Source organism: Notamacropus eugenii, chromosome 7 (assembly GCF_028372415.1).
Source record: "Notamacropus eugenii isolate mMacEug1 chromosome 7, mMacEug1.pri_v2, whole genome shotgun sequence".
NCBI lineage: Eukaryota > Metazoa > Chordata > Mammalia > Diprotodontia > Macropodidae > Notamacropus > Notamacropus eugenii.
Genome location: NC_092878.1, coordinates 88,732,065 through 88,754,074, shown reverse-complemented (window position 1 = coordinate 88,754,074; position 22,010 = coordinate 88,732,065). Strand labels below are relative to the sequence as shown.

Sequence of the window (22,010 nt, the reverse complement as noted above, 5' to 3'; positions counted from 1 at the left end):
ATAGCCTATCCTTTGGGGTTTTTTCTTGATTCGGTGCTAAACTTATGGAGTTTGGTATGAGGCCTCACCCTATTGCTCCAAAGACCTATAATTCTTCCTAGAGAAATCTGTTTTGCCTTAGAGTTATTGAAACAGGCAGTCTCTCTTCTCTTATCAAGAATGAAACCTTTGGTCATCTAATTCATGTGCTGCTTCAGAAATTAGGGCCACTGATTATAAGACAAGACCAGGACAGAGAGCATGGGATGATTCCGAATAACTGAAGACTGTTGCTTGAAAAATAATACACCCCCCCCAACTCAAAGTATAGAACTTATTGTAATGAAATGTTCTTGTAGTTTCTATAGGCCATAATCATAGAATTATAAATTTCATAACTGTAGGGGACCTCAGAAGTCATCTAATTCAACCCATACCTGAACAGGAATCTTCTTTCCCAATTCCATTACAAATAATAGAAGTAACAGAAGTCTCTGCTTTAAGGCCTTCAGTGACGGGACAATCATCATTTCATAACAACCTTTTTCACTTATGCATAACACTAAATGTTGGGAATAGGGAAGGAGAGGGTTTTATGTAACTTGCACTTGATTCTGTCCTTTGTGAACAGGGAGAGTTTTCAGAGACTGGAGTGATAAAATGTGGAAGAACAGCTCTAAAGTAGGTCAAAACTGAGGTCTGCTTTTCCAAAGGCTTTGATGCATATACATATATATGTACATACATATATATGTACATATATGTTTATATATATCATATACTCATATATATGTATATTTATATGTATGTATGTATGTGTGTATATATGTATATTTATATGTATGTATGTATGTGTGTATATATGTATATTTATATGTATGTATGTGTGTATATATGTACATATATGTTTATATATATCATATACTCATATATATGTATATTTATATGTATGTATGTATGTGTGTATATATGTACATACACACATATATTATTTATATGTGTGTGTTTATTTTTTTTCCATCAAACTTCTTCCAAAAAAAAGTGAGTTGAATAGTTACTGCAAGATACAATTTAGTGTTATGATAACCTTTAACAATGATTTCAGTGGAAGCATGAGGAGCATAGGTAGGGAATGTATGATTTTACCCTTGGATTTGCTTTAAATATCTCTATAAGTAAATTGGTTTTCTATGGCTGAAATTGCTGTAACCACAATCTTGCCATACAGAGTAATGGTTCACCACTCATAGTAATAGAAAAAAGAAATGAACCTATGATTTAATCAGTATTGTGAACAGCAAATTTATACTCTTAAAGTGATGTCTAGAGCACGGGTGTAAAACTCAAATAAAAACAAAGCCACTCAATCTTATATAAGGATCCCTGCCAGCAAAATATCAATTTAGAAAATCACACATTAACATTATCTATGTTCTGTTATACTTTTATTTATTTTTGCTAAATATTTCCCATCGGCATTTTAATCTGACAGTACCACATCAATTTAGAAAACCACCTATTAACATTGTCTATGTTGTATTGTATTTATACTTATTTTTGCTAAATATTTTCTAATGGCATTTTAATCTGGCATTATCATATTGACTTTGAAAAGTACATATTAACATTATCTATGTTGTATTGTGTTTTTACTTGTTTTTATTAAACATCTCCCAAAGGTGTTTAAATCTGGCAGCAAATTTGATACCTCTCATCTAATACTAGAGAAAAGAGAAGGTAACTTTGATGACTTGCTGGGCAAACACTGATCATGTGTGTCAGAAGTGGGTATCCCACCTTTTTCATAGGTATCTCAGACTTTGAGGGTGGTTCTTTATACACTGCACCACATTATTTCTCATTTTATTCATACTAGGAAACATTTTTAAGAGCAAGTTAAGAACTGACACTGTTGACAAATTAAGGCAGAGGTCATGTTCATTGGTCTGATGAACATAGTCCCAGTGACTGGTTTATCTCTCACTAACCCTCACCTCAGAACCCACTGAGTTTGCCCCTCCCTGTCTCTTGCCTTTCTTTCTTTATCTCATGCCTTCCTCTCCCATACATATTTTCTTCTTCCTCAATGAGCCACAATATGAAACTAAAAGCATTTTATGCATATTGCATGAATGCTTTGTCTTCTGTTCTTAGAGATGAGCAAAGTTAATGCTTTATCTTTATTAAAAACAAACCATTCATTAATTTGGTTTTCTTTAGAAGTAAAGATGATATCCTTTATCTCTCAAGTGAATGACGGGAAAGCTGAGACAAATAGAGCCATCATTTGGTTTAGGGGGTGCACGTCTAATAAAAGACTTACCAGTCAAAGCAGAAAGGGTTAAAGATGAGTTTCAAGGCAATTATCCCAACATTTGACAATATGGTTAGCTGATGAATAGCATGGAGTAGAAGTCCTACATCTTGATTACAGTAATATGCATTTTTTCCTAGTTAAGTTAATTTAAATTGATTTGCACAGAAGTAGTCAAATGAAGTGACAGCTATCTAGAGAGGACCACAAATAATGACTAACAATAAATGCTTTTTTAGCCCCCTCTTGATTTAGTTGTTTTTCTCAGATCTCTTCTTCAATTTGGAATACATCTGTTTAGATAATATATGCCACACTTCAGTTATCCTTAAACAGATCTCTCAGAAATCCCATCTGCTCCATAAAGCTACAAAGACCAATTAAGGTGCCAACAATGACTCTCCATTATTCAGGGCTTACTCTTTTTGTCCATATCTTGGAAGCATGACCCTCCTGGTTCTGCTTAATGTCTGTTCTTTTGCCTAATGGGAACTGGCATTAGCAAAAGATAGGTGAGTGGAAATACCCAGGCTTTTATATTCAGGAAAGCCTTACTTTGAACCATTTTGGGTAATTGGTGGGAGAAGATAATGATCTGGCAGTCAGAGACAGGCTCTGTGGCTTTGGGATAAAGCTAAGTGGCAGTATGGTAAAAGGATGAATGTTGCTATTTGCCCTTCGTTCTTGAAGAGGACCATGATATCAAGGAGGTGATACCATGACATACAAGTGAATTGGATTTAAGTGAGGGAGGGTTGTGCAAAGTAACCAGGTTCACCTTTTCCTCTATAGGGAAAAGAGCACTGGACTCATAGTCAGGAATCCCTGGATTTGAATCATGTCTCATAAAACTACCAATTACCAGCTGTGATCTTGGGCAAGTCACTTAACCACTCTGGACCTGAGTTTCTTCATTTGTAAAATGAGAGGGTTGGATGTGATAACCTCTAAGCCCCTTTCAAGGACAAAGTATGATCATGTAACTTTGATTAAGGACAGTTTTTAGATCCACATGGGAATTGGGTCCCAGAAAAACTTTATCACATCACAGAAATTCTTCCTCTTGTGATTTTGTTATTCTACCCCAGGAAATAAATGTGTTATATGGAATAGGAATGAGGCAATGCCTCACTTCTCTTGTCTGCGTGAAACACTGATAGCTACTAGCAAGAATCTCTGTCACTTAGCTGGCCCCATCAGTGGAGAAGCAAATGCATATTATGTGTCTCTGGTATAACTACCTTTTCTTTTACATTCCCATAACTATATCATAGAATTAGTTTCCATTAAATGAGAAAGTCTATGAGATATACCTTTAAAAGTCTAGAGACTTGGAAAATTTTAGGTCATGTGACCAACAAGATGGAAAATGAGACACTTTCTCCAATTCTCATGACTTCTCAAACCTTTCCAAAATAAAAATTATATGAAAGAAGCAAAATCATTGCATATGTCTCTATATCAGGGTTTATGACACTAAGAACCCTAATGAGGTAACAAATGATAAATTAAGAGCACAGAAGCCTAATTCAGATAACACAAAATTATTCTATATCAACTATTACCTTCAGAAGGGAATGGAATATTGTATTCCAAAAAAGCAAAGGAGTATGGAATGGAACCAAAGTTCTATACCCTACAAACCTGAGCTTATCCAAAAATGAAAAAGATAGACATTCAATAAAAGAGTAGCATCTTAAGAATTCCTAGAAAGAACATGAGAAGTGAGCAAATTACATGTTTTACACAACACCAGGCAATAGAAATACAATTACAGGTAACCAAATTCAGCAATCAAGGAAAGTTAAAGTAATAAAACAAATTACCCCCCAAAAAGAAGAAAATAAACTAGAAAGGAAAATATACCTACAGGGTAAAAAACAACTATAATGACAAAAACAAACAGCAAAATAGCAAGAGAAGAACCATTAAGGGATTTCTTTCTAAAAGTACAAATAAGGTCCTATGAAATAGACTACAGTAACTCATTTATGAAATCATTTATTATTGTCAAGCTGGATTTAAATCACGGATACTTGGGTAGTTCTCCATTGACAAAACAATCATGTTAACAACAAAAATATCTAAAACTACATGACTATTGTGAAATATGTGGGAAAAGTCTTTGATAAAACACAAGCTTATTTTTTCTAAAAAAAACCCTAAAAAAGTACAGACTAGAAAGCCTATCAAAAACCAAAAGCAAGCATGACACACAATGTGACTATATTAGAAAGTTTTCAAATAAATAGGGGAATAAAGCAAAAATGCCCATTCATCCTATTTTTATTTGAGATAGTTCTAGAAATGCTAGCAATAGTAAATAGAAAAGAAAAAGAAATTAAAGGCATAAAGATAGGTAAAGTAGACAGAACTAATTCTACTTATGACAATGGTTTGGAAAATCTTAAAGAATCAGCAAAAGTACTAATTAGCACAATTAGTAGCTTCAAGTAAAGTTGTAGGCTAGAAAATACCCCCACTCCAATGGATACCATTTCATTATAATAACACCAAAATCCAACAGTCAACAACAGAAAGGAAAATGCCATTCAAAATACCTACAAAACGTATAAAATACTTGACCATCAGTATACCAAAGCACACAAAATACTTATATAAGTTCAATTACGCTTTGCTCCTTTAAAGAAATAAAGAAAAACTTATATAGCTAAAGCTCATGCTAGGCCACTTCAATACAATAAAAATAATACTAGCAAAGCAAAGTCTAGCAAAAGTTTCATAGTTTTAATATTATAACAAACTACCAAATTAATACTTTACATAAAATGATAAATAAAAACAAAATTCATTTGGAGAAGTAAAACATGAAGATCAAGAGAAATAATAAAAGAAGTAGGGATGAAGGGGGAATAGAGTTTCCAGATCTTAATCTGTACTACAAAGTAGCAGTCACCAAAATCATTTGCCTTTGATTAAAAAACAGATAAAGAGATCAATTGAGTAGTCTAGGAATAATGATTAAAAACAACAACATTTATATAGCACCTACTGTATGCCAGCAGGCGGTGCACTTAGTGATTTACAAAAGTATTTCATTTTACCTTCAACAACAACCCTGGGAGGTAGTTATTATTATTTTCATTTTAAAATGAGAAAACTGAAGTAAATGGTGGACAAGGGAGAATCAGAAGTGATGAAATTCAAGGACTCTGTTCAATAAATCAGAAAACATAAATTTCTTTGGAAAGAACTCTCTAGTTGATAAAAAAAAATAGTTCTGGGAAAACTTGAAAGTAGTCTGGCAAAAATTAGGCTCAGGCCAACACTTTGCAACATATTCCACAACACATTCTAAATTGGCATGAATTCATACCATAAAAATTATAAGAAAAACAGATCATATATCTTTCCTAACTATGGGTAGGATATGTAATATTAACCACACAAGAGATAGAACTTTGATTATGTGAAAATGAAAAGTTTCTGTACAAACATAATTAATGCCTCAAGGTTAAGAAGAGAAGTGATTGTATAACAAAATATCTTTTAATCAAATTTATAAGATAAGGATCTGGTATCCAAGATATGTAGACAACTAAAATATGTATACCCACACATATATTATGTAACTAAAAACCATTCTCCTGTAGATAAGTTGTCAAAGGGTATGAATAAACAGTTCTCAAAAGAAGAACTACAGACTATTGAGAAAGATATGAATGCAACAAATTGCCAATAACATGAAAATTGCAAATTGAAATGAAAAAAAATCTGTTTTTCTTTATACCGTGCAAATTGGCAAAAATAACAACACATGAAGAGTAAACTTTGGGGAAGTTAAAGGAAGATAGGCAGTTGACTGCATTATTGGTAAAGCTGTGAATGATCTTTAATCCTTTTGGAAAACAATTTAAATTATGCATTTTTAAAAATGTTAAAAATGTCCACACCCTTTGACCCAGAGATTTAACCTTTCCAGATTTCATGTCTAGATATGACTTGTATCTTACTGGCACTGTCTTTAAGAAGCAAAGGTCAACTCAGTACTGTTAGGAGGGGGCTAGAAAAAGATCATTGGAGAAAATGACTTTGGAGAAAATTGGGCTCAAAAAACTAAATTATAATGCAAATAAAAACTGACTGCCTGGCTTATGGATGCTTACTTATATTCATCTAATCACAGATCACTAACACAGCAAAGCTACACCATAGATACAACATGCAGTAGGAAACACTAATAGATCAAAGAACTCAATCTTTTCCACTCATGTTTCCCAAGCTTGCTCCCCGTTATCAATTAGGGTGCATCTAAGTTATCTTTTATGTGCAAAGAGGCAACATAGTACAGTGTAAAATGTCCCAGATTAGGGGTTAAAGCTCCTAGGTTTTAGTCCTAGGTCTGTTGTATGGTCAAGGGCAAGTCACATTCTCTCTCCAGGCCTCAGTTTCTCTTCTGTAAAATCAAGTGTATGGACAAGATGACTTGTAAGATGACTTCCCTTCCAGTTGTAAATATAGGATACTATAAACATTGATCCTAACTAAACACAACCAAGAAGGAGTGTTCCACAGCCCCATTTTATAACCTAGTACAGCACTGGAATCTTGGGGACAATTATTGAAATATATTAATAACCATCACTAATTTGTGCTGGAGTAAGGTATAGAGAAAATTTTAGTGGTTCTAGTTCATAGTTTCACAGTCAGAAAGCTGAACTTTAATATTTAATATTCCCATTTATTCAGATCTAGGAGTAACTTGAAAAGACATTAGCAATAGCTGGCCAATTTGAAAGTGTGTATCAGACTTTACAGTGGAACTCCATATGACAAAATGAGAATTAAGCTATAAACTAAGGGTCACTAGCGTCTAGGCCCCCAAATTTTGTTGGCACATTTCCCACTATGTTGATATGCCATATAGTCATTTTTCCTTAATGTGTAGGAGATACACCCTTACCCAATCTATGAAACAAGTAACATAAACATGTACTTAAACCCATATTCCATCTATCTGTCAGTTGTTAACTTTCTCACATATAGATCAGAAAGCCAATCAAGGTAGACACCCTTAATTGAAAAAAAACCAACTTTAAAAAAAATTGGTATTTAACTCTTCAAAAGACAGCTTTCATTTTCTTGCCAAAGGCTAATTTTCTTGGCTATTCCAGGTTTGAACATATGAAGTCATTTAGTCATTTGAGGGTGGGACTTAATTATATAGGGAAGGAGGAAATATTGAAAGGGTCAGAAAAGTGTGCAAAAGATCACTTAGTTATTTGAAAATAATTTAGGCTCTTTTGGCCAAGAAATTGGAATCTTACATAAAAGACTCAAACCAGATTTCCAGGTTTTCTCAGCTTTGACCATATTAGGAGTAAGGAGAAAAATGTTCTTTGCATTTAACTTTCTTAATTGTGGCTCACTCTCAATAGAACAGAGGTTAAATGGACTGAAGAAAAAGGCCAGATAGTTAAGAAAAGCTTTTAAAATGGTAAGTCTTATGAAGGACCTATATGTACAAAAATATGTATAGTAGCTATTTTTGTGATGGCAAAGAATTGAAAATCAAGAGGATGTCCATCAGTTGGGGAATGGCTAAACAAGTTGTGGTATATGGTTGTGATGGAATATTATTATGCTATAAGAAATGATGAGTAGGATAATTTCAGAAAAACCTGGAAAGAATTACATGAGCTGATGCAAAATGAAGTGAGCAGAACCAGGAGAATGTTATACACAGTAACATCAATATTGTATGATGAAGAACTGTGGATGACTTAACTATTCTCAGCAATACAATGATCTAAGACAATCCCAAAGGATTCATTGTGAAGCATTTTATCCTTCTGCAGAGAAAGAACTGATACTGTCTGAATACAGAGTGAAGACTGCTATTTTTCACTTTCTTTCTTTTTTATTATTCAAATCTTCTTGTACAAAATGATTAACATGGAAGTGTTTTAGATGATCGCACATATGTAAACTGTATCAGATTGTTTGCCATCTCAGGGAGGGGGAAGGAACAGAATTTGAATCTCAAAATTTTTTAAAAGTCAAAAACTGTTATAACATGTAATTGGGAAAAATAAAATATTACTAAATGTGATAAGTCATCTTAATATTCCAGGTTAATATCACACTTCTTAATTTATCCAAGCTAGCTCATTTTTCTCTCCCTAAAGTAAATGAAATTTCCCCCTCCCAATTGGCAGCAATTTTGACTTGTGAAAATCTAATTATTAGTATAATTACTGGGTCTTACAAATATCAGTAATGAATTGTCTTATTCAGATTCAGTAGATTTTTAAAAAATTGCTATCGTCCTCTCCAGCAGTATGCTAGTAAATATTTAACAACTGACTCTTTGGGAGAAAAAAATGTACTCATTACAAACTTTGAAGTCTGATCTGCATTTTTAACATTTTCTTCATCACTTTTTAAAGTCTAGACAATCAGGAAAACATCAGATTAAGATCTGCTTTGTAGCATATGCCAATTTCTGACAAATGTTTGCTGAAAATTTAACAACTGTCTCTAGACTAGTTCCTCCAGCATACCCCCTAGTCCTATACTAGCATTTATCTCTTAGAGCTGGTATTTTCTTCCTCTTCTAATGAAATGGTTATGCATATTGGATAGCTAGGGAGAGTTTTCCAGTAAGCATACCCAGCTCTTTCAAGGAGCTATACTCAGTGATCTTCATAGCTTTAGTAACAGGAAAATAAACTTACCAGCACACACACATGCAAACATATATGCAACAACTGAAATACTGCCACGGTTGTTCCTGTGTAATCTGACATTTATATAGCCTTTGAAGGCTTGCCAGTTGAGATCTACCATTTCCATTCTGATGAGGACCATAGTTAAGGATTTCTGATTCCAGTGCATCAAATTCCCTCTTTAGATTTCTGATCTTCTGAGACATGAAGGGGATCTGTGAAAGCTCATTCCTGGGCACATATCCTGACTCCTAACAGTGCCAAAGTATAGAATCCATACAGATTTGGTCGCTTAGGAATGTGTGGGTTAAATGCAGTAAGCTCTTTTGGATTTCTTTGGCTTTTCCTATGAAAGAAAGTGGAATGCAGAGTTGAAAGCAGAAGAAAACTAAAGATGTTTAATACAGAGGCTTCCCTAACTCATTAAGCACAATTGCCAGCAGTTGCTCAGAATTGACTGAATTGATAAGCTGAACATAAATACTCTTAATTGGCTTTCTATGAGAGTATCTACCTTCCTCCAAGTTACCCTGTTCACTAATAACTCTTTTGAGGCAAGATTATGATTCATTAAGTGTAGGGGGATAGTATGGATTTTCAAGTATTTCATTGGAAACCCATGTCAAATGATCAAGCTGGAGACTTCACAAGCTGCAGAACTGGAGGTCCTGATGAAAAGCCAAACTATGCAAAGAAACTACATCTGATTTCTGTAGTTAGATGGTGGTGAATCTTATGACTGAAAGTTGTCCACTTAGAAACGGTGACTATTGACAATTGTAATATTTCAAACATATGTCTTTGTAATTATGTGTTAAATAATTGCTTCATTCATTCGAAAGGGAGGTGTCAAAGAATTATCTGAAATTAACAAATTTCATCAAAGGATAAAACTCACAGAACTCTATCAGGATTAGCATAGCTAGCTGTATATCATAAAAAGTTTAAAAATGGATATAAAAATCAGTTATTTTAATATTAACCACCTTATCACTTAAATATGTAAATTATAGGGAAAAAATTAAAGGTGATGTAGTAGGTTCAGTACAGAATTATCTCATTGAAGCCTTTGTCTGCTATAATAATCATGTAGATAAAAATAATTTTTATACATAATTTAATTTGGAGTAGATTCCTTGCTGAAGGTTAGGTAAAATTACAAAATTTTATCGCTTTTACATTTGTTCAGTTTTCAATCATTCATTCATTCATTCAACAAAAATTGCTTGGATTTCTTTTATATAGAAGACCCTGTGCTAGTCTCATGGGAATAAAATAATACAAATAATAAAAAATAATAATTTTAAAGAATAAATTTTGTTAAAATTTTAAAAGAAATTTTAAAGAAATATGAAAAATACTTGAGTATGTTAACAAAGGCAGCAAATAAAAAGCTATCTGAAGATTTTTTAATAATAGCATTACTGAATATAAAAAGTTGGATATAACTAAAATACCTAATTATAGGGAAATGGAAGAATAAATCCTGGCATTTTAATGCAGGAGAGGCTGCATGGTGTAGCCTATAGAGCACTTTAGTCTTGTCTCTAAAAGTTATCTGTGTGACCATAGGCAAATCATGTAATCTCCATGATTAAGTTTTCTGCAACTCTCTAAGACTATAAATTATAGACCATTGTGATTGACATGTCAGGGGGATGTTGATATGACTGACAACATCTGAAGTCCTTGATGCATTGAAAATTAATGTAATATGATACTAAAAGCGTTTAAAATAGAGTAAGATGACTACAAAGAAATGCAGCTAGATCTATTGCAATAAGACAAAGTAAAAAAAGTAGAGCCAGAAGAACTGATCATACACTCTCTTTGAGCATATGAAAGGGGAGGAGAATGGGGATGAAGAGGAAAAAAGCCTGAAAGAGTCTTAGAGGGTCTGCATTCTTCTTCAGGCTGCACTCTTGACTCTCTGCTTTGATCTTACCTAGAATGCAATTGTATTGAATTGAATCTACAGTTCCAGAGAACTCTTCACTCTGGACACTTGGCCACTTCTGGGCTTTACACAGTGAAAGTATTTTCCTTCCTGTGGCTACTCACTCTGGTGAGACTGGGTGGTTCTGAATTGACTGGTTCCTCTTAGAACCTCCATTTTAAGGAGGCTGAGCAGGTCACCAATGTCTTTTTTTCCAGACTGTACTCCTGATTTATTTCCAAGACTTTCTTTACAATATCTCCTTGCCAAGGATCTTCATCTTCCCCCCGACCCCTTTCTACCTCTCTTTTATATATTGTCTTTCCCCATTAGAATGTAAGGTTCTTGAGTCTAGGCAATATCCTTCTTACTGCTTTTATTTGTATTTCCAGAACATAGCATAGAGTGTAGCACATAGTTAGCTCTTCATAAATAAATGCTTGTTGATATAATTTGTTAAGAGGGTCAAATGAGCTAATGTATACAAAATGCTTTGCAAAGCTTAAAGCACTATATAAAAGCAATTGTTGCTGTTGTTGTCAGTTGTAATAGAAGTATTGTTTGTCCTTCATTCTAGAAGAGGACAATGACATCAGGGAGGTGATGCCATGACTTGCACATAAATTCAATTTAAATGAGTGAGGGCTGGGCAAAGTCACCAATCTTACTTTCTCCTCTGGAGCCATTTTGGTCCAGTGACAAGATACAGATCAAGATGACTGGAGACAGCCCCTTGTAGTAGTAGTAATATAAAAGCTAAGGCATTACTATGAATAATGACAGTAATCAGACTCACATTGCATAGTGGACAGAGAATAGGCATCAGACGAGAAGATCTGGGTTCAGGTTCTATCTCTACATATCCTGGGCAAGTCATAGCCTATCAGCCCCCATCCAACTTTCTAAGACTGCAAATTGCAAAGAAGATGCTGATCTGCATTGGGAGAGAGAGTTCCTCCTCACTGATAAAATCTCAAGTTTGTTTTTTTTTGTAAAAAATCAAATAATAATAATAATAACAGATTTATGTAATGCTTTATGACTTACAAAATACTTTATATCTATTCTCTTATGTCCTATTCACAGCAAGTTTGAGGCAGTTAAATAGTTGTAATAAAAAATAGATTATGAAAATGCACAAGGGGAGTTGGGGCCTGAAGTCAGAAAGACTCATCTTTCTAAATTAAAATCTGGCCTCAGACACTTACTAGCTGTGTGACTCTGGGCAAGTCCTTAACCCTGTTTGCCTCAGTCACCTCATTTGTAAAGTAAGTGGAGAAGGCAGTGGCTAACTATGCTGGTATCTTTGCCAAGAAAACCCCAAATGGGGTCATGAAGAGTTGGACATGACCGAATGTGACTGAACATGTGAAAATCCAGTGAGAGGTATAAAGTGGTATGTGAGCTCAGAGGGAAAACTCACATTCAGCTATGAATATCATGGAAAGCTTTGTGGAGAGGATAACATTTGAAGTGAGACTTAAGGATGGGCAGAATTTTTAAAAAGAGGTGAGGAGGGTGTTTTGGGCAGAATGAATGGTGTGAACCATTCCTTGAGGGGAGAAATTGTTTTACTCTTTGTATTTGGATCATCAGTGATGGGGCTGATGGAGCAATGGGACCCTAAAAAAGGGTCCTTGAACTTTCCCACACATTTCAACAACCCAGATTCCTGTGTTCACCTGAGCCATCTGGCCCGTTACAGTAAAATCCTTGCAGCTGTCCTTTCCTTGTGGCCCCTGACCCAGCCCAGCCCTTCATTCTCTGTTACCTCCAGACCACTCCAGGCTACTTGCCATTCCGAGATTCCATTCAGATCTTCCCACAGTCTCTTCCCTTATAAAAGCATCAGTCTTGTCCTTATCAAATGTTCAGACTCAGTAAGAATTTCATCCACCCAACTGGTGTCATAATAAACTTGCCACTTGAACTGAAAGAAACCTTGAGAGGATGAACACTTCTGAGTTAGACCCCCACCCTGTGCCCTTGCATTTCAGAGTTCCTAGCACCCCTAGACCATGGTGCTCCCAAAATGCACTTCTTTCAGTTCAAATATTGAGGTTTATTGTTTTGCCAATAGAAGTGGACCAGGTTCTAAGTGAATGCAGTATTTGTGATGCCAATACAAGCGGGTCAGATTTTAAAAATCCTTGCCTTTGATTGAGATGGGATTGATATCTTTATACAAGAAAGAATATGGGAAGATATGGATGGAATTAAGGAGTGGGGTGGTGCAAAGGTAACAGAGAATGAAGGACTGAGCTGGATTGGGGCCACAATGAAAGGATAGTTGAAAGGATTATACTGGGATGAACTGGAAGGCCCAGGAGAACACCAAGAATCCGAGCTGCTGAAATTTGGGGGAAAGTTCAAGGATCCTTTTTTAGGGGTCCCATTACTTCATCAGTCCCATCAATTAGCACCTAACAAAATGTCTAACACATAATAGGTGCTAAATAAATGTTTGTTGATTGATTGGGAAACAGTGAACGGTCTCATTTGCTGTGCGATAGGGTACATGAAAGGAAGGTAAGTGATGTTTACCTAAAAAATTGAATTCTTAGAGTTGAGTCATTTGGGGTGAAGGTGCACTCTTCCTTAGCACATCCTGGGCTACTTATCTAGGAGTATGTGTCAATCATGACATGTCACCTATGGTTCCTCACTTTCCAATGGCCATTTTTATTCCTTTTAAGTTCAGAGGTTCTTAATGTGGTGAAGTCGAATACCTCTTCTTAGAATAGTGTTTTATTGCCTACATTCATAATGGAAGCAAATGCTAAATTCCAGTTAGAAGACAGCAAAAATAGAGTCACAATGTTTTGTTTTGCTTTGTTTTTCCTATTGAAATTCACAAACTCCTTGAAATATATCCATGGACCAGTCCAAGGGTCCGAGACTAAAAACTCCTATTTTAAGTCCAGTTGCTTCTAGATGCGTACTTCAAGGTTATGGCTAAGTGATAGTTAAATGAGCTCAGTAAAAGCATGGTACAATCAAGAAGATGAGTGGTGTTATTAGCCACTGTTTGATAAAATTTGATATTCCAAGCATTTCCCACCTCCAATGCCATGTGGCCCAACACTACTCCCAATCTGGAGCCCATTTTCCCTTCCTTTCAATCTAATGATACATGAGAGAGATAAAAATACAGCCAGGAAGTTTATTTACTTGATGAAATTTTCTGCTGTACACATGCTAAATAGAGGAGTCTAACAGACAGTCTATAAATAGGTATGGCAGTAACCTTTCACTCTCACAGGATGAGGTAGTAAGTTGGTCATCAAAGTCACATTTCTGTCTTCAGATCTTATTTCCTACTTACAGTCAATTCCTGTTGTCCAATTTCACAGCTCTTGCCAGGAGTCAGTTTCTTATCTGTGGCTATCCTCAGAGTCTGGGAACTGCAAGGCCTGGTGCTGCTCTCCCATGTCTATGAGTTTCTGTCTCTCTCTTTCACCATCCAGTTCCAATTCGATTAGAAATTGCCCTTATCTTGACATTTCTGTGAAAATATTTTGTCTTTCCCTTGAGGACACTGTACCAAGTGCTTGAAATACGAAGAAAGGTCAAAGATAGTTCCTCCCCTGAAGGAGATTACAATCTAAAAGTGGAAGACATTATATAAAAGGAAAAGGAAAATCTGGCAGTGGGCATAATGGGTAAGTCCAAAGGAGTGTAGTCTGATGGGAAATGGAGATGGTTGACCTGGGTACCCTTCTTAAATAGATGTTCTGGGGGTGGGCTGAGTGAGCCTTCTGTCATCTCCAGTCAGATGGATGGAGGAGCCCCAAGGGTACTGATTGAAGTCTAAGTTCCAGGGTTGAAAAGATCTTGGATGGAAAAGTCCAGAAGAGTTCTACATCAATTTTTAGGAGATAAGACCATTACTAATTGGGGGTATGAGAGAAAACTTGATAAAACTGCATTTAAGTTTGATTTTCAAAAATTGTAGGAATTCAACAAGTAGAGAGGGAATGAAGACAGGGAATTTTAAGGGAAGGAAGAAACAAAGAAAAGAAGAAAAAAGAGGAAAAAGGGAGGAAGGGAGGAAAGAAGGAAGCAAAAGTTTATCAAGCACCTACTTATATGGGGCAGATGCTTTCTGTCTGGAGTTGGGAAGACCTGAGTTCAAATCTAGTCTCAGACACTTGTTAGTTGTGCAACCCTGGGCAAGTCACCTAGCCCTGTTTGTCTCAGTTTCCTCATCTGTAAAATGAACTGGAGAAGGAAAAGGCAAACTACTTCAGTGTCTTTGCCAAGAAAACTCTAAATGGGATCATGAAAAGTTGGACCTAGTTGAAATCATTGAAACAACTATGTGCTAGGTACAGTGCTAGGTACTTTACAAATATTATTTTTTATTATATATGTATATTATTTGATTCTCATAACACCCTTTAGAGTCAGGTATTATTATTATCACCTTTTTACATTTAAAGAAACTGAGGCAGATAAATTAAATGACTTGCCCAGGCAAAAGTAACACAGCCAGTAAGTGTCTGAGGCTGGATTTAATACTTACCAGCTCTATGACCCTGGGCAAATCACTTAACCTCTGCTAAGTGAAAGTTCTGTTTAAGAAAAGAAAATTCTAACCAAGAATAGGCCTAAGATAAACTTTTATCTACTTTGAAATTTTTCTGAGGGCTGGTAATGTTTGATAACATGACATCTTAACTATATTGTTACTTCTTTGGTTTTTATCAATTGACTTATAATGAATATTTTGGAGCTTTAATGGAACTGTGGTCTCCTCAATGTAAAAATGAGATGCCAATAAATTAAATGTAGCTATTTAACAGGAGTGGGAGCTTCTGGGAAGTGTAGTTTTCCAGGATGGAAAGAAAGATACAAGTATCATGAAAAGTGGGAGCTATGAAAAGGAGCCCAGGAATGCTGGTGCTCCAAAGAGAGGAGCACAGAGGTTGCACCCCAGTAATAAGAACAGATTGTAAGTTAAAGACACTGCTACACCCGATTAAGTATAATTCTAAGCAGTTGGAGCCTTGCTGGGTCACTAATCTGCTGAAGGAGTGATCTGCCTAGTTGGAACTTGCTGTTTACCTGAATGTGCTTGCCTTGTGTTTCTTCTGAAACCTGATGAATTTATCTTCTCTCTATTAACCCACTCCTACCTTCTTCCCCCTGCCTCATTTCTGCCTGATGAATGGCCATGGCTTACTCATTCAGAATTTCCTGCTCTTTTAAGACCTTGTTTATTTGCTGTTAGGACTTTTATAATGGGTTGTGTCTCCAGTTAAAGAGATAAGCTAAATTTTATTGTGTTCTGATTATTTGCTATACAGGAGTGAAAGGTGAAACAGTGGTTAGCAGAGCTTTTTCAGAGATCTATGGAGAGGCCATTCTCTGCTTAGAGGCAAGGGCTCTAAGCAAAGGGATAGAATTCTAACCTAGTCTGGGGGGCTCTAAGCTTAGTGAATTCCATGAGTATTCAGCATAAGAAGCTACATGAAAAAGCAAAACAAAGGTACAAAACAGAGCCCCAGAGAATTTCCCTGGACTTTAAAGGGAAAAAAACAGCAACTGAGCGTCTTCATTAAGACTTCTAGTGACACAAAGTGGAGGGGGGGGGGGGGGGGGGGAGGTGGTAAAGGGTTCATAAATAACAACCTTTGTTTAAGGTCTAGAAAGAGCACAGAGTAAATCACCTAGTCCTCAACGAAGATTAAACTGCTCATACCATGTTGGTTATTCAAGCCTCTCTGGACCAAAATTTTAAAGGAAAGTCATCCCCTTGTTAAACTAAGTAATAAAAGTAGAAACTGATATAGCACTCTATGAAGTTTGCAAAGCACTATATATATACGTTCACACACATATATACATATGTGTATATATGTATGTGTGTGTGTGTGTACATATATCTATATCTATATCTATCTATATATAAAATCTCCTTTAAACCTTACAACCACTCTGCGAGGTAGGTGCTATTATTAATTTCACTTTCTTGGTGAGGAAATTGATTCTGAGAAGGATGGTGATTCTACCAGGGTCGCAAAGTCACTAAGTATCTGAGGTAGAATTCTAATTCACTTTTCTCAGTCCAGTACTATTTTAGCTTCAGTGCAGTAACACTTGTGACTCCGGGGTCCCTTCCTTGTCAACAATTCTAATTATAAGAAAGTTTTTCCTTCCATAAAGTTGAAATCTGTCTCTTTGCAACTTCTATCCATCATTTCTAGTTCTGAAGTCTGAGACCAAGCAGAATGAACCAAATCTTTCCGACACAGGGCTATCAGCTGTTATCCTCTTCCCACCATTAGAACAGACTAGAATCTTAAAATCTCTAAGCTGGATGGAACAATTCAGGGAATTTTGGCCCAAGTCATCCACAAAATCTGTCTTGATTGAGATGTAGAAGATATATTTTCTCTAGAAAAACATTCAATTTAAGGTCACACTCCAGAAGAACTGTTGATCATCATCAACTATTTTAATAATATATTTGGATGTTTTTTTGGTTTTTATCACCTTATTTCCTGAGGAATTCTTCTTCCCCCTATGTAGAAAGTCATCCCTTACAACAAAGAATTATTTAAAAAGAAGAAAAAAACAGTATATCAAAACTAATCAATACATCAACTGAGTCTGACAGCATATGTAATACAGCACTCATACTCTCCATCCTCTGTAAAGAAAGGAGGTAACTTATCTCCTTTTTTTTCTTTTTGGTTAAGAAGAGTCATTATAATTATACAGTGCTCCATTTTTCATTTTAAAAAAAATTCTTGCCATGTACATCAATGAAAACATTCATTTTATCTTATATCACAATAATATTCTATTAATTTCATAATGCAATATCTTGAGTTATTTTCCAATTGATATATATCTGCTTTCCTCCTTTTCCTAGTGTCCCCATTACATTCTTTGCTGAAAAAAAAAGAGCTGTTTCAAGTATTTTACTGTATATCGGACCTTTCTGTTTTTAATTTATTGGGGGTATATTCAATTCAATAAACGTTTATTAACCACCTGCCATGTGTCAGGCACTATGTTAATTAAGTGCTAGGAATGCAAATAGAAAAAAGAAAGATAGTCCCTGCCCACAAAGAGTTTACAATCTAATGGGGAAACACACCCCGTGGGTGACCGGGTGGTACTTGATTTAAGCCTTTGGAGGAAAATTCAGTTACCTAAAAGTTTTGAGCCCTTTCCAAAGGAAGTCTTTATTGCTCCACTCTCCGGTCATTCAGTGAAAGTGGAGAGGCAACGGAGAGAGCTGGGAAAGTCCTGAGTATTAAAACTTGAGTGAATTTGCATAGGGAAGAGATTTCAGGTGATTACCCTGTGCTGGGGCAAGCAAGACATTCCTGGAAAATGGGAGGAGATTTATGTCTACCCGTGGGATGTCTGGATCAAAGGATATGGTCAGTTTAGCCATTTTTTTTTTTTAGCATAATTTTAAGTTGTTTTGCAGAATAAAAGTCCTCTGCGGTGTATAAATGTATTTGTCCTCTCCCTCTAACACTTGATTATTCTCATGTCTCTTTTTTCACCTGTGACGGTGACAGGTGAAACTACACTGTTAATTTCTCTCATTGTCAGTGATCTTTCATATGGCTGGTGATAGTTTGTGTTTCTTCTTTGGAGAGCTGTTTCTTTGGAGCCTTGGATCAATTATCTGTTGGAGGAATGACTTACTCCTCATCGTTATGGCTGTTAATTTCTCTTATACTCTTTAGATTGCTGCTATAGAAAAATGGCATATAGTGAGGAATACCTCACTCTCTTTCTCCATCCCCACACCCGGCTTATGGTAACTATGAAGGGCATGATTTCTAACAGCAATTTTCATAATAGTTATAATCAATTAATATTTTTGTGCATATCAAAGATATTTGGAGTGTACCAGCTCTGCTTTATAACTACTCTGCTCCTAAATACTAATATGATTTTAAAATAGAAGCTGTCATGCTTTTGTTCAAGCATAAACAAAATGATAATCAGTCTTTGCCAGAACACAATGCCTTTCCACAGGAAAGAATGACCTTTGAATATTGTATGATTTTATTTTAGAGTACCAGACATTGTAGATTACCGGACGGACAGTTTTCTTCCAAGAAGTCCTGTTAACAGAACTTTAAATTTAAATCAAGTTATTAGATAAGGCCTACTTTTATGACTCTTAAGCAAACAAACAAGTGTGAAAGTGATTCTTACATAGCTCTTGTCACCCACAAAACCTAAGTATCAACTTAAAAAAGAATTTATTTTGGCACACTAACTCTAAAGCTAGAAGAGACTTCAGAGGCCACATATATATTCCAACTATCCCAGTCTCCACGTAGACAGAGAAAGAAACTGAGTTTCAGGAAAATTAAGTGCCTTGCCCAAGTCCTCTGACCTTAAATAGGATACAGTTAAGAAAAATATCTGTAAAAAATAAAAAATTCTTTCCCTTACCTTATGGCTGTGTGCTCAGTGTTGGCTAAAACCATAAATAGAGATTTCAAAAAAAAAAAAATGAGTTAAGTTCATGTGAGAGTCACAAGCTATAGCCAGGCCTGGTATGAACTAAAGTGTTTAATTATGATAAGATGTTCCCATCTCCAGAAGCCTGGTTGTACTATATCTGTATACTATTGGTATCCCTCTATATATGCACTGAGAAAGCAGTCAGTTACCAGAACATTTCCTGACATCCAGAAGTTTGGCATGATGTGACCAAACTATCCAGATAATTGAATGAGATGTTTGATTTTCAATTGTTTTTTTGGTGATGTTTAATTATAGCTTTTTAGAACTTAAGGCTCTTTACTTGGATTTCAAGAACTAGTAATGAACTGTGCTGCACGAATTTGGAGAGGAAAAATTACATCCTTATTATATTTAAATTTAACATTCCCTTTGATTTTGAATTTAAACGTAATATTCTGAGTTCATAGGTTTCACCAGATTGCCAAAGGGGAACATGAAACACAAATGTTTAAGAATCCTTGACCTAGAGTTGAGATTTCTCTTAGGCTCAGCTGAAAGTGGGTTGGGCTTTCCATTGTGGTAAGGTTTTAAAACTGAACATTGGGTCTCCACTGTATTAAAGAAAAAACCCACAAAACTTTTCTTCCCCCTGAGAAGAAAAGTATTTGCCTTGTAGAATCAGTCTTGGGCTGTCACAATCCACTGCTACCATGGCTAAATGTTGTTTGGAATACTCTGGCCTTAATGCCCCTATCTCCTGTGGAATTGCTCAGACTGGTAGTAGATTAGAGCAGAAAGAGGTGCCAGTATTATCTGTGTGAGTGTTCCAGGGGTCACACTACACTAACAAGTCCGCCCCAGTCAGGGATGACAGAATCCAGCTGCTGGCTTTCAGGACCTTCGATAGAGTCAGAAGGTTCCACTTAATGGAGGGGATATGTCTCCAGAGATTAGGTATTCTAACTAGTTTCTTTCCACCTCTGGAAAAGTGGCTGGCTCATCATTATTGTCCTCATTTTTAGGAAGGACCTACATGTGAAAGCATTTACCTGTTTAACCCTATGAACCTAAAGGCAACTTGTAATACCATTTAAAATACCAAAAATCAGGCTTTGACTTCACTCACTCGAGTAGCAGTGCACTAATGAGCTATTTAACAATAAGATAAACATTTAATTTTTTAAATATCCATGCATTCTCCAAAACTAAAAAGGGTGTTTTAAAATTTTTCTGAATAATTATGACATTTTTTATCCTGAGGATGAACATAATTGAAATATTCAACAAGCTAGCATAAGATTTTACTGGTTATATTCAGTATCCTGAATTATGACAAACTTTACTTTCTTCTATAATAAAATGAAATATTTTTATTTTGTGGAAATAATTTATTACTTATATGAAAATAGAATTCTTGCCCCAAGTGTTTTGGTTCAACCTATCTGAGACAGCCTGATTCAGATGAAATTAACCTCAAGGAATTAAGCACCATAACTCTCTTTGGTTTACTGTTGTGTTTCTGGAGTCTTTTAAAGTCCAAAGACAAGGAAACAGGAATCATTATTTAACCAGCAGAGGGAGATAGAGTTATCTGATGACTAGCACACAGCACATGAACATAGTATCCTTTGTAAATAAAGAGATTTCAGACTCAACATCAGCAGTACTAATGTTTTCCCCTAATACAGTGGATTCAAACTCTTTCAAGAGAATGAGGCACAATAAAGTTATTGATCTTTTAAAATAGTCACAGATTCGTGATTGTTTCTAAAAAACTCAGATAGTATGCTTGTTTATTCTGGTATCATATTTTGAACCATCACCATGGCTTTATATTACATAGTATTTTAAATTTCAAAGCACATTTTCCTCTATTATCTAATTTAAAATTAGCCCCACTATGCCTCTGATGTAAGGAAATAACTCTTTAAATCCAAGGATTTGTTGTACATAGTAAATGGAATTCCATTGAATACACTTAACTTGGTAACCACTTTAAAACTTAATGAATTTAAGGTTGACCTTTAAACCTTTATGAACCACATAAAAATAATTCTGAGAAAAGATTTAAATAAGAAACCAAACAAACTTCTAAGAAATCAAAAGCATTTTTGTTTCTGCTTGGATTATTATATGCCAAATTAGTATGAACAATGGTTATAAGGACTACCACTATCCTCAAGACTGCTCAGGATTTTGCAGATAAACAGGGGAATTTGTGAGTGCCTGTGCTCATCCATAAAACCAGTGGGAGAGAAGATTTTATTTTAGATACATCTTTACAGTGGCACATGTAAATTTTGAGCTCCTTGAGGGCTTGGGACCATATGTCCTATTTCTTTTAAAGCATCTAATGTTACTTCACAGTGAGTATTTAGAGAATATTTTTCATTGTCTTAATAGTGACTGTCAGCCCAAGAAATTGCTAATACAATATGGTCCTTGTCTGTTTTCTTGCCTAATAAGAATGTTTTATAAACTGTCACCAATGATCATAACTATTAAAGATGCTGATTTGATTCTGAAAGATGATCTATATGCATATGATTATATTATTACATATTGAGTAGAAAAGAATAGGATCCAGAGAGTTGAGTAGAAGCTTGGGCCCAAATTTCTTGGGCAACTAATTTTTATTTTATTT

At 35.4% G+C, this 22,010-nt stretch overlaps 1 protein-coding gene and 1 long non-coding RNA gene across 2 annotated transcripts in view; one reads left to right on the top strand and one right to left on the bottom strand.

Moving 5' to 3' along the window:
* Positions 1-19,726, bottom strand: part of LOC140514910 (uncharacterized) — a 47,800-nt gene extending 28,074 nt beyond the window's left edge. Inside the window, exon 1 of the mRNA XM_072625401.1 lies at positions 19,352-19,726. The gene's annotated coding sequence lies outside the window, so the exon portion shown is untranslated. The remainder of the gene's footprint in view (positions 1-19,351) is intronic.
* LOC140514911 (uncharacterized) overlaps positions 17,951-22,010 on the top strand; it is a 68,637-nt gene continuing 64,577 nt past the window's right edge. Inside the window, exon 1 of the long non-coding RNA XR_011970773.1 lies at positions 17,951-18,315. This is a non-coding gene — a long non-coding RNA (uncharacterized lncRNA). The remainder of the gene's footprint in view (positions 18,316-22,010) is intronic.